This window comes from Pseudopodoces humilis, chromosome 11 (genome assembly GCF_049639895.1).
Source record: "Pseudopodoces humilis isolate 2021_Gansu_Grassland_sample_001 chromosome 11, ASM4963989v1, whole genome shotgun sequence".
Lineage (NCBI taxonomy): Eukaryota > Metazoa > Chordata > Aves > Passeriformes > Paridae > Pseudopodoces > Pseudopodoces humilis.
Window position 1 is genome coordinate 884,684 of NC_142210.1, and position 12,907 is coordinate 897,590.

A 12,907-nucleotide genomic window follows, 5' to 3' on the forward strand; every position below is an offset into this window, starting at 1 on the left:
GGAAATTAATCTGAAACATACTTTCAATAGTAGGAGGGAGGAGAGGAGAGAAACCTATAATCAGTAATGTTAGAGCTGGGTCTGATGTAGGACAGAATTTTGGAGCTGAATTTGTTCTGTGAAAAGGGAACTTGGAAGTTGTGAGCAGTTTTGTTTTAAAGGGGCATAGTGCCATATAACAGGAAGGTATCAGAGCTCTCTGAGGCACAGAAGGGGGAGGGATTCTGAGCTCCTTTCCTAAATTCCAGGTCTAACTAATCAAAGCAAATGGTATGAGGAAGCTGGGAAATTTCTAACTGCCTTAGAAAGTCCCAGAAGTTGAAAAAGTAACTAACATCACTGGGTCATGAGTTACAGTATCCACATGCAGTCTATGAATATTTTGTTTTATGAAAGAAGGGAGTATTGAAAAGTAGATAGGGATGGTCTTAATACTTTGAAGAATGATCCTGCACTGACCAAGGAGAATCATCCCCATGACTAAAAAGCTGGTTCCCAAAGATATTTCTATATGGATTCATCAGATTCATCTGGAATTGAGATGCTTTTGATCTTCTAAACTTAATTAACTTAATGGTCTTGCATGAGTACAATTAGATGAGAGCCCAGAAACGAATGGTTGAGACAGGATAGATTAATTTTTATCTAAGATCAATTGCATGCTGCCTGAAAGTCTCTTCACTGGTTGTTTTAACCAGTAACATGCAGCTTCATTTGATGCCCCCCTTCTCTTGCACTGGGAGAGACAGTGAGCAATCGATTCCTTTGTGGGATCAGTTAAAGCTGTTGTGGCTGCTTTAAAATGTATAAATACATTTGTCTCCCTGTTGGCAGCCACAGTGTGACCTTAGTTAAAGCTGCCCTTTGGCACCCAGCCACTGGCCACCTCAGAACATTTACATTCCCATTTGGATTTGGACCTTAGGATCAGAGTGCTCTCAAACAGCTGAGGTGGCATGTGGTTTGTGTAAGCAAATGATAGGTATTTTGACAGAGATTCTGGGTATTTTCTTTTTAAATCTGATACACCTGGAGATGTCAATCTGCTGGGTCAAAGTTTGCTGGCCCTTGGAGAGATCTGCGAAGGAATAACAATCTGTTTATAAGATGCAGTGTCTTTTTTATTAGATTATTTACTGTTGCCAAGGAGAAGAAGGCCCATTTTCAGTACATATGGGAAGCTGTGGATCAGTCCAGCATGTGTTCTTGCTGCCTGAGCTGGGCCTTGGATGAGTAAAAGGTAAAAACCATCAGAGGAGAAGTGCATGCTGCAGAGCTTGGAACCTGAGTCTTGGAGCTTTTGTGATCTCTCTGCTACAAGTCTCCAGAAAAAAAAGCTTTCCATCAGGCAGAAATGCTAAGAATAGAAAACCCCACACTCAGACTCTGCAAACAGAAGACCAAACCTGTGAAACTGAAACATATGGCAGAAGGCGAGCTCAAGTGCTGCAGGCTTAGCTTTCAGTTTGCAAATGGGAGAGAGAATTTTGCCAGCTGCATGTGCGAAAATGTGAAACCAAAGATCCTGTAGGTAACTGAGTTCAGAGGAATGTAGAAAGCTTAGTTATTTCACCCTGCACAAATACAGTCTGGAATTATATCAGGTTGCCTGGGTTAATTCATATTGTACCATATTGCTCTAAGTCAGAGTCTGACCAACAGTCAGTTCTGTAATATTAATTTTTTGGAGTTTTCTGTCCATGTGATTTTCTGAACCTACTATTTGAAGTAGTGAGAATCCTTGAGATATCTTGAGGCTTCAAAATTAATGGGAAGTTGCTGTGGTGGGCATGATCCTTGCCAAATACGAAATTAGAGAGGCAAAAGCATTCTTCTGATGTGAAGAACACTTGAATTTCCTATTCAAAAGAGCTTATGATGAGGTTATTACATTGATGTGTGGGTTAAGTGAACGAAAATGCATGTATTTGTAAAGGGAATAACAAATTCCCTAATATATTTGTTAAGGAAATATGAGATACCTGAGCTTAACCAGGAAGGACAGTCCCAGTCCCAAGAATTTGTTTCCATCTGAATATAGAGATAATTTATTTGCTCTTTTAGACTTTTTTAGTGCTGGATCTCAATCAATCTTCTCTATATTTATGTAGAGTTTCATTTGGCACAACTGGAACGTGACGTATGCGCAGCTGTAAAAAATACAAGACTTCAAGGACACCTAATCCTTAACTGGAAAGAGCCAGTTTGATATGTCATATGCACTATTCTGCTGAATTTTGGTATATTGACAGGAGTGGGATAGAGCAAAGAAATAATCCAGTAAATCTTTGCAGGGAGACTGAAAGGACAAGGCTGACTTCAGTGCATGGTGAAGGCTTTGCCTCAGGAGTGAAAGAATCACAGGAAACTTGCAGTAATGAATTTTTATGTGTTATTCTCCAAGTGTGGTGCTGGGAGAAGTGGGGAGCTGCCTTCTTTTCTGCTGGGACCTTCTTGAGCTGAAAGATATTTGCTCTGCTGAGAAATCAATGTGAGAGCTATTTCAAGGATGTATCCCAGAGATCCCATTATTCACTAGACCTGAAATTCATATCCTGATTTGACACTGAAAATGGGAAGTTAAGCACACAAGTACAACAAAGTGCTTCAGCATTCTGGTAAGGACACACTGTATGAACTGGTTGGTACTGGTAGGCAGGTGGTGATGACTTGTCACGCTTTACCTGCTATAAAGAGCTGAAAACTGAAGGCAACTGTTGGAGTCAGAGGCACAGAGAGCGTGCCCTTATCTCTGATACCTGGCTCTGACATCCAAGAAAGCACTGAATTTCATATAACATCCTGAAAATAACTGTTAAATAGAAAATCTGAGAATGTAAATGTGTAAATTAAAAAGTTTTCTTATGTCACTGAGTGAAAAAGTTAGAGTTTAAAGTAGTTTAGAGAACAGAAGACAAGATGGAGGATTTAAGGTGTTGTCTCTTGTCCTTCTTTCTTCTTCATCTTCTTCTAGAAGTTTTTAAATAGTAGTAGGTGATTGAATAGAAAATGCCACAGTGCAGTACATAAGTGTTAAGTCATTGAGTCACTAAGAAAAAGAATTTAGTTAACATCTGTTAATTAAATAGACATATAAAAGACCTTGAAGAAAATCTTTGTTAACCATTTTGTGCCTATCTTAGTACACATAACTCCTTGTACCTTGTATACATGTAATGCTGATAAAAAAACCAAAACAACCGAAACAGAATGAGAGAAAACTGCCTCTCTCTCATCAATTTCAGTTTAAGAAGAAAAAGAATCTAACCACGAAGTCCATAACGGGACAGGTAACCTTGTAAAGGATGGAGGGGTGTGTGTTTGTGTGTAGTAGATCACTGAGGGTTTAGGGTCTCCTGACTGAAGACATGGCATACCAGGAGAAATAGAGGAGAATGTCCAATTTAATGAGTGATGTGCTGAGCTGCACAGGGAGGATAATCTGTCTCCAGTCCTGGACCTGCAGCCAGAGCTGCCACTCACAGCCCCACGGTGCCAACTTCCTATTCTGCTGCTGCTGCACAGAGAGAGACTCTCCATCACAAAACACAGCTCATCTTTGCCACACCAGTCAGTCCTCACTGCGGTTTTGCAGACAGTTTATAGGTTTTTATGGGTGCAAACACATAGACAAAATAACTAGCAACACTGAAGAGCTGCCCTGCTGTCCAATGCACTTCATTGTAAAGTGGTTTTTCTTCTTTTTTTTCAGTTCTTACTGATTTACCCAGGGGCAGACATCCCCAGGCACAGGACTGCTGTTTTACCCAGGACTGTACTCCCTACTGGCAAATAACCTGAAATGTTACAGAGGCTGCCAGGGATCATTTGAAAAAAATGCTTTTTACAAAAATAGAACTTTGCTTCTCCTCTAGTAAGTACCTTGAAGCTTCATCAGCAGTGCTGCATTCAGCTAATTCATATTAACATGAATTGCAGTTAGGCTGAAACTTCTTTTACATACAATTTTAAAAGAATCATAGTCAATGAATGGGTCTTAAAAATTTTGATGTAATATTAATTTCTGGCAGCTCTAAAGTGAAGAATCTACATATTTGTTTAAGTTTAAACAAAAAGCAATTCAGACAAGTCCTGTGGGGTGTCTTGTGTGAGCTTAGACAAGTTGATCCAAAGCAGAGGTCTAGGATTAGCTGTCCACAGGAGGCAAAAAGGTCTTCCAGTATTTCTTGTGTTCCCTGTCAATAAAAGGATAAAAGGCTCTACAGAACAGAAAAGCAATGTTTCTGCCTATGGAATGAGCGCATCCTTTTCCCCTACCCTGCAGCAGAAATACTTTAGCCTAAGTCTAATGTTCTCACCTCCTGAATTAATATGCAGCTGACTATTTTTAGTGAGTCTTAACTGCCCCAGCTCTTTTTGCACTGAAACATTGTGGACTTCTCTTGGAGTGAAAGCTGAGCATACTTTTTTGCTCTGATGTTCGAGTTAACAAGCATACTAAGCTGCTTTACTTGGGGTTTATTTATTTTGAATTTGATCCTGCTGTTCTTCATTTATTCCCATTGTAGTGTATATGTTCAGAATTGTTACTTGAATCTGTAATTGCATAAAATTGTGTAGGAAGGGATGCCTTAAAAACATATAGTTGCTAAACTGTGCAGGTTTATTTCTAGTAGATGATATCTGTCATATACCTGTGGTGGACCTGATTGTCTCTTGAGCTGCCATAAGTTAACTCTCTGCACTCTACCTCTGTTTAATCATATTCAGATGTTAATCTGATGCACATGTTGTAATTTAAGATTGTGACACTGGATTTTTGTTTATCCAAATCTGGTCATGGTTTTATTTTGGGTTGTCACGTAACAGCTGTTCAGGCTCTGGCCACTAGAGTATGCCCTCTTCTGCACAGGCTGGAATACCACCAGCCTTCTCTTTTCCCTCTGTAAAACAGGTGGAAGATGCCAAATATGCACATGCACCTAGCTCTCCTGTTGGTTCCAACTGTAGTTCATTATTCCTTATCTGAAATTACCTTTTGTGTGATGATCAGTGTAATTCTTCCTGAAATTGTGTAATAAATAAGTAAGAGTTGAATGAGATTGGGGTTTTTGGTTCGTTTTGGTTTCCCTCACCTTCTTCTTTCCCACCTGGAGACAATCCCAGGGGTGGGGGCTCTCACCTGCAGCTCCTCACTCTGCACTCAGGCTGCTTGTGCACCTTGCCCTGTTTCAAAGGTGGAAGAGCTCTCACTGGCTGAGGTTACTGCTCCTGCTCTGGTGTTGTTTTAACAGGGGGATGTCAAAGAAAGGCTGCCAGAGCGGGATCTCGGTGCAAACAGCGCTCCTGGTTTCACTGACAGGAAGGGCTGCTTCACTTCCTGAGGCAGGATATTTCTTGTCTTGTTGGGAAGATTGTCTAGGAGCTGTAGATAAGAAATTCCTAAAGGTAAATAAAAAGTTAGACTCTCCCATTAGTTTTGTACTGAATAGAAAAATTACTATGGGATTTTGCTGAATTTAGGGGATACTTTATTTATCGCCAACAAAATCTCGTTTGCTTCTGAAACCTTTGCTTCACACAATTACCTGGTCACCCACTCACCATCTGCTAAATATGATGCTGCTTCATTAAAGAAAGAAAGAATTTTATGTTTTATGGAGGAAGTATTTGGGGATTTGTGTGGATAACAGAACTAATGGTCTCTCAGGACCTTTTCTGCACTACTCTTACCTCACCAGCCCATCCCAAACATGTGGCAGTACCTGGGGCTATGTCTGAAGTTCAGCATTTTGTATTTGGCTCTGCTGAAGCGTGTGATGCTCCTTAGCTCATTTCTCCTGTTTGTCAAGGCCCTTTTGATCTGCAGGGATGTGCTGGTACGACCTTGTTCTGGGCCAAACAACCCACAAGCAGCCCCTGATGGTTCTAAGCCTTCTGGGGCTCTCCTTGCTCTTTTTACAGCCAGATGCCTTGTATTTTCAGGGCCCAACAGCTAAAAAGTTTATTCCTGAAGGTGCTCTGGAAGGGTTTTACTTAAGTCTTCTAAGCACTGCAAAGTGTTGTATAAAAATTTAAACACCAAATTTGATATTGGCATCATGGGCATTAGTAACATGCAGGTATCTTTGCTCTGAAAATGAGCAGTCTGTCCTTGAGCTGTGAAAAAGCAAATTGGGAGCAAGCAGCAGCTCAGCAAATACCTGTAAATGTTGTGGGTTTTTTTGTATTAGCTCTGTAACATATGTCACAGGCTCCAACATCTGTCCTCAGAGTCTGGAACCTTGTTAGCAAATCTCTGTGGCAATTGCCTGAGTTTGATGGTGAATCATTTAATGCACTTCAGCTGTGATTTCTGCCTTAATTCTTGTCTACAATATCTCCAGAAATGCTGTAGAGATTAGGTGGAAAGCTTTTATCTTAGGCGAAGGAATTTGTGGATCATGGTCTATCTTACCAAGCATTTGAGTCTATAATTTCCCATTACTTTTCCATTAGATTATGGGGGGCAGTAGTTAACAAGAGGTAAAACAAGACATCATGGATAATATCTGCTATTAAATGTTCTGCTTTGGGCTTACAAAAGTGGGTGTCAAATGCTATTTCATGAGACAATGAACTGAATCTCGTTAGTGAGAGGATGTACAGAAAGACCCCAAACCATTAAGGTGCCATGAAGGTTGGTTCAAGAACAGAAAGGTGACCTTAGGGGAGGAAAAACCCCATAAAACCGAACAGTTCTGACTGTGCCATAATGCAAAGTAACAAGAAAGAATTCCAGTGCAGCAGAAGGAAAAGTGAACTGTACAGAGAGTACAAAAACTGCTGTGACTGACCTCTGCCATAAATATTTTTGGGCATGATTTGGTAAAGTTGAAAACAATTGCATTTCCAAGTGTGACTATTGACTTTTCTTCTCTGTTGGCATGAAGTTACAGAGGCCACAGTTTGGAAAATTTGGACCTGATCTTTTGGAGAACCATTTTGTCCCAGTTGTCTTGTAATAATGCTAAAAATGAAGTTCACGTTGCTCAATGGTCTTGTGCACAGTCAGGTACAAATTTAGTAGCTGCATTTGAAAACCATTTTTTAAAATGCTTTTTCTTGCTTATGGCTCAGATTGGGTATGCTCAAGTTCACAAGAATTATGTAGAGCTTAATTTATTAAAGGTTTTAAAGCAATTTCAGGTCTTCTGCAAGGTTCTGAATAAGTATGAAATCTTAGAAGATAATTTTGTGCTTGTTCTTACATTTATTTGAAGTTAGTGGTGAATTTCACATTGATTTCATTAGTGTGGCATGAGGCTCCTGGGGCAAAAGTCTCAGTGTATTTTGGTCTATTTTTGGACTTATGTTTGCAAGAAGAGTGGAATAAGTGCAGGCATCTCTCATGAGTCAGAGGGGAGAATTCTCTAGTAGTTGTAATAAATCTAGCCCAAATTCTTCAGCTGATAACTAGAACTAAGGCAGGGAGAAAATAGTGAGTACCTTGTCAAAGGTAATATAATTCCTGACCTCCTCCAATAAGCTGAAAGTCCTGTAGTAAAAATAAAAATACTTTTAAAATAACTGGGATGACTGTGATTTGTCTGATTTGCTCCTTTTCTAATGAACACGGTATCTGCTGCAAATGGATCTGACAGTAGAAACTTGGAGGTGTATTTTATTAGAAGCTGATGCATTCTGTTTTGTTCAGTATATTGTCAGGGTTTTATAACAGAGTTTATTAAATGTTTGGTTCTCTTAAGGTTAGATTATAAGGTGAGTGTATACTCTAAACGTATTTATATATTTGATTAAGCATACCCAATCTTGGTTTCTGTGCTGTGAAGAGCTGCCTGGTTTGCCAAGTAGCAGCTTTTGATGAACAAACTCAGATTTTGAAATGATCTCACACTTCAGCAGTGTCAGGTGGCCCTGTTGGTGCCTCTGGTGCAGGCAGCAAAGGGGATCAGCAGTTCAGTCAGGAATGTAAAACCATAAAGCCATTGAGGCACTCACCTCTTGGGATCTTTGGATTGATGACTGCTTGGTGTCATGTTTTCTTGGTGGTTGCTTTGTTTGTTTGATGGTTTTTTACCTTCCTATATTAAAATTTCTAAGCTGGGCCTTGGTTACATTTTTGGAGGTCAGATTTGGTGCATGCTCCAGCTGAATGGGGTTTATATCCATCCTGCTTCCATTCCATCTGGGGAGAAATTTTGTGCTGCGAACTCCATTCCAATAAAGATCATAAAACTGCCTGTCTCCTTTGTTTCCATGAATTGTGGGAAGCCTTTTAGCAGGAAATGTTAAATGTGGGTTCCTTCATACCACCAAGACTATTATTATCCATTGCAAAAGGGCACACAGCAATTGAGCCCAATTTGGTTTGGCCTTTACTAACTTCATCCTTGATTCCTAGCAGACTGCCTTATTTCTCTGTCAATTCATTTTCCATGCAGTTTAGGAACTTTTATATGCAATAAAACTTAGAATGGTTGTAATTTATTCCTCTCAATGTAATTTTGACATCTTTCTGTCCCTCTTTGCTAGATGCATTCTCCCTAATGGTCAAGAAAATTAATATTTCTGGAAGTGCCTTAGGAGGAGTTCCACTGGAGAATAAAGAGAGACTGAAGCCTCCTAGGCCTACCAAAATGCCTGTCTCATGAACAAAATAGGATATGGACAAAGTGAGATGAATTTTGAGAGTATATCTGTTCACTTTAGCAGGAATTGTGTTGTGTGATGGCATGGACATGGTTTTGATTGAATAATCTGAACGTATTATGTAATATAATATATAATATACAATATATTATATACAATATATATAATATATAAGAATATGACATATTATGTAATATAATTATGTAGTATTATGTAATATATTTATGTAATAGCTACTGCACAAAACTGATGTGATCAGAATTCATTTAATTGAAACTAATAAATCTGTCCAGTCTGAGGGTTTGTCTTTTTCTTTAAATGACTGTGGTAGAATGTGAAATCCTTCACCTTGGTTTTGGGGTGTTCACAGCCCATTCCCAGCAGTGTAATCTCTTTGGGAGTTGAAGGGATCCTAATGGGCATTGGAAACACTGTTTAGAGGTGTTGATTTACATGGGAGCTGTGGCTTTTCCACGGATCTTTCAAGCCGTGCTGTGAGGCACGAAGAGGTCAAATGACCCATCAAAGTCTTGCAGGATGCCAGCTGGAATTAGGATCTGGTGTGCTTCTGGCTCCATGCAGGCTGCTCCTCAAGGCTCTGGAACACAAAGCCAGGCTGGGAGGTAACCCTGGAGAAGTTGGCTGAGCACCTGAGGATTGCAGTTAAAAATCCTGAGGGATTTGCCTGTTTTTATGGATTCCACATGGAAATATAGCTCATTTAGAGAGGGACAGGAAGGTGTTGCTTGTTCTTAACGAACAGTTCTTGTAAATTCTTCTAATTTCTTATCATCTCTGCAAGTTTTTGCGATTTGGCAGAGTTGTTTCATGAAGCCTGTAATGATATGGGGAGGTGGGTTTGAATTTACTGCTGCTCAGCTGGAATTATTGCCTTCCCAATAGAGCAGCCTGTCCCAAGCAGGACATGTTCCTCCTCTCTCAGGGAGGAAGAACCTTTAGGGGAGTGGGTTGGTCCCTCCAAGCACAGGGCAGTGCTCTGGGATTAGAGGAATTCTCCAGGTTTGAGCTGCTGTGCTTTGGGTTTATTCAGAGGGGAATAAGAAGTTTCTGCAGCAGAGGAGAAATACTGTCACTGAGCCACTTGTGAACATAAATCCTGGGTGATGGGCTGACTGCCACACCTGGCCTTTCAGCAAGAAAAACGTGCACTAGCCTTGCTAATATTTAAGATTACAGATGGAGTAGTAGCATTTTAAAAGAACTCCTTTTATCCTTGGACTTCTCCATTTCACTACACTGTTCTACCAAGGATATTACCTTAGCTTCCCTCTGGAAAATGGCCAGTGAAGCTCGTGAAAGTTTTATGGCAGTTTATTACTGCCTAATTCACCTTTCAAAGTGAGAGTGAGGTTTTCAATTGCTTTCCAGAACTTTGTCCTTGCTTGCTGCATCTGAGGGCCAAAGTGTACACCAAATATTATAATGTCTGAAACAGTTAAACCCTTTTTATTAATTTGGGGCTTATATTTAATCCTAAATAAACAGTGATTTTTTTTTTTTTCATGTAGAAAAAGGGCTAATTTTGGAATCTGAGGCTAAAATACCATACAGAAGTACTAAAAACCTTTCCTTTTTGTGATTTCTAGTTAAGGAATTTTGTCTTTGATTAATACATAACTGAACATGCAGTTGGATGTATCTAGAGAGTTTATACTCAGCAGGGCAATAAAAATATCCATTAAATATCAAAAGGAAAAAAATGTTTTGAAGCACCTTTAATATTTTTCAGGGTTTTTTTCCTGTTCTTTCTTTCAAGTAAAACAGTATAATATTTTTTAAAATCCTCTAGTAAATAATTTTATTATGCTACTAAAACTTAGTGAGTTGCTCTTCCACTCATGAAACTCTTTTGGTGTACTTCACTACTGAGCTCTCATTAAAAATAAGTAAATCCTGGAGTGCCTTCCCTTGGGATGGTAACTGATTTGGTTCAGTTAGAATGCAGGAATGTTCTATAAAAAAGGGAGACCTGAAACTATTCTCATTGTCCTCTGCTTTCAAAAACTACCAAAAAGACAAAAATTCATTTTTATTTTCTTGTTTCATATTTTTTTTTCAAAATGCTGCTGTACTTTATACATATATAGAATGTCCTAGGTGCTTTTTCAGTGGAATTAATTTTTCATCTAACTCCATTACTTTAATATGGTATTAAACCAGTTTTTTACTGTCTCAGGAATTATATTCACATAGCAAAGGTGTGTCAAGGGTATGGAAGCCCCTGCTTGATTAGCGGAGTGATACATTTCACCTGTAATTTTCTGTACATCAGGACAGGAAAAAGATGATGTATTTTATCTGTGGACTTCTGGAGAGGAGATGTTACACACTAACACAGCTCCCAGAAGTAAAACTGTCCCATCAAACAGTCCAGTTTGAGTGTGTCACTTGAGGAGATGTAGCACAGAATGAAGCCACTGTTAGGAGAGTTTATGTGGTGCTGTTTTCATAGGAGCTGTTGAATTTGGCAGGGACTAATTTCATTATGTGCTGGTTTTCCTGTGGCCTGTTGACAGACATGATTAGGCAAAAGCCAAAATATTCAAGCTTCCTCTAATTTTGGATGCCCAGTTTCAAATTCTAAGCAGTTGGTCACTAAGGTGTGGCAATGGGAAAGGAGAGGGAATTATCCTGATTTAAAAGACAGGAGTTTGTTTCACCCCTCAGCCCAAGTGATCTGTGAGCTTCATGCAAAGTAGGAGGAAAAAAATTCACATGTAACAAATGTTGAATCTGTGATAAGACCTTACCAAAGCAAGATATAATTAATATAATTCTCCAGTAACAATTCTGTGACCTTTAAAAGCTCAGGGTCTGAAGCCTGTGAGCAGGGATTTGGGTTTGTGAGCGGTTCTCTCAGTTACACAAGTGCCCTGTGCTTTAACAGTGGGCAGAGATGAGTCTGGTAGATGCCAGGCAACATTACCAACCTTCTCCAGTGTGGGGTGGTTTGCTTTGTTTGCTTTGGTTTCTTCTGTTTGTGTGGATTTGGGTTGGTTTTTTTTCTTTGTTTGTTCTTTTTTACTTTTTCGTTTTTCTTCTGTAAATAAAGTGGAGTCTATTTGGCCTGGAGGATTCATTTCAGTTTTTCCTCTTCAAAATCTGTTTTGGTATTTTGATAAGAGAAAATAAAACTTGCAAAGTAATCCTGTCTACTTGAGACAGGATTATTTTCAGAGGCCATCAAATGAAAGAATTGTCACAAACTGAAGTCTTTGTATGCTATAGAGCTCTCATGCAAAGTTTTGATGTCAATGGGGTGCCAGATTAGTTCAGCTGAAATTGCACAAATGCTCTAATGTGTTACAGAAGCAGCAAAGTGCAGACTTTCCAGCCTTGCTAATATCAAATCAAAGTTGTAATTCTGTAATCTACTAGCAGCCAACTATCTTCAAACCACTCTATTTCTAAAAGAAGCAATTTGGCTATAGTGGCCCATTTTCTAGTTGCATGACTTTGAGTAAATGCTTTTAGTGGCACAGCATTGGAGTGTCACAAATGCACCTCTTTGGTTTTGCACTATAAATTTGAAGATAATTTCCTGCTTTTAGTTGTGGGGTAAAAAGAAAATCATAAGTTTCAGCTGTTTCCAATATCAGAATTACCTGTCCTGCATTTGCTGAAAAATGTAATTTAAAAACATGTATTGAAATATTGAAATGATCCACTTGGCTGCTCTGCTTCAGCCCTTTCTTGTGTCTGTTCTGTTTTCAGGTGTGCAGGCAGGATGGGCTCTGACAGAGAACACTGGTTTCTCTTTGCTTCTGGCAGGAGCAATGCCAAAACCTTTGGCTCAGGATGCTTTTTGTGGTCATTCCTCTCTGGGATGTTTCATCCTGTTCTGAGACCTAGCGCGATTCCATTCCATGGTAACTTTCTGATCATCCCTCCCTGTGCTACAGAGCTTGTCACTTTATCAAACATTTGGAATCTCCTGATTTCTGTTATCCATACCAATTGCTCTACTTACTCATCCCTAGCTTACCTACAAGATTTAGTGCATATGGAATGTGTGTGGAATTTATCACAGTGTGGTGATGAATTTACCCCGTACTCCCCTATTTGTCTATGAAACATTTTCTGAAATGATGCTGAAATTTGAAAATACTGTGATAATTTAGAAAAAAATGCAAGGAATTCAGCCTGTTAGCTGGTATTTCTCAGTGTGCTCACAAATAATGGATAATGGAAGTGGATTTGTCATGTTTAATTGCAGAATTTTTTGTGCATCACTTGGACTAAATGTAATAAATACTACACGTGAGCCAGATGA

The 12,907-nt window shown here is 39.3% G+C and overlaps 1 long non-coding RNA gene across 2 annotated transcripts in view; it reads left to right on the plus strand.

Annotated features, from left to right (window-relative positions):
• Positions 1–8,689, plus strand: part of LOC148183494 (uncharacterized) — a 48,994-nt gene extending 40,305 nt beyond the window's left edge. For both annotated transcript variants that reach the window (XR_015773497.1, XR_015773498.1), the window contains one exon: positions 8,497–8,689. This is a non-coding gene — a long non-coding RNA (uncharacterized LOC148183494). The remainder of the gene's footprint in view (positions 1–8,496) is intronic.
• The last annotated feature ends 4,218 nt before the right edge of the window (positions 8,690–12,907 follow it).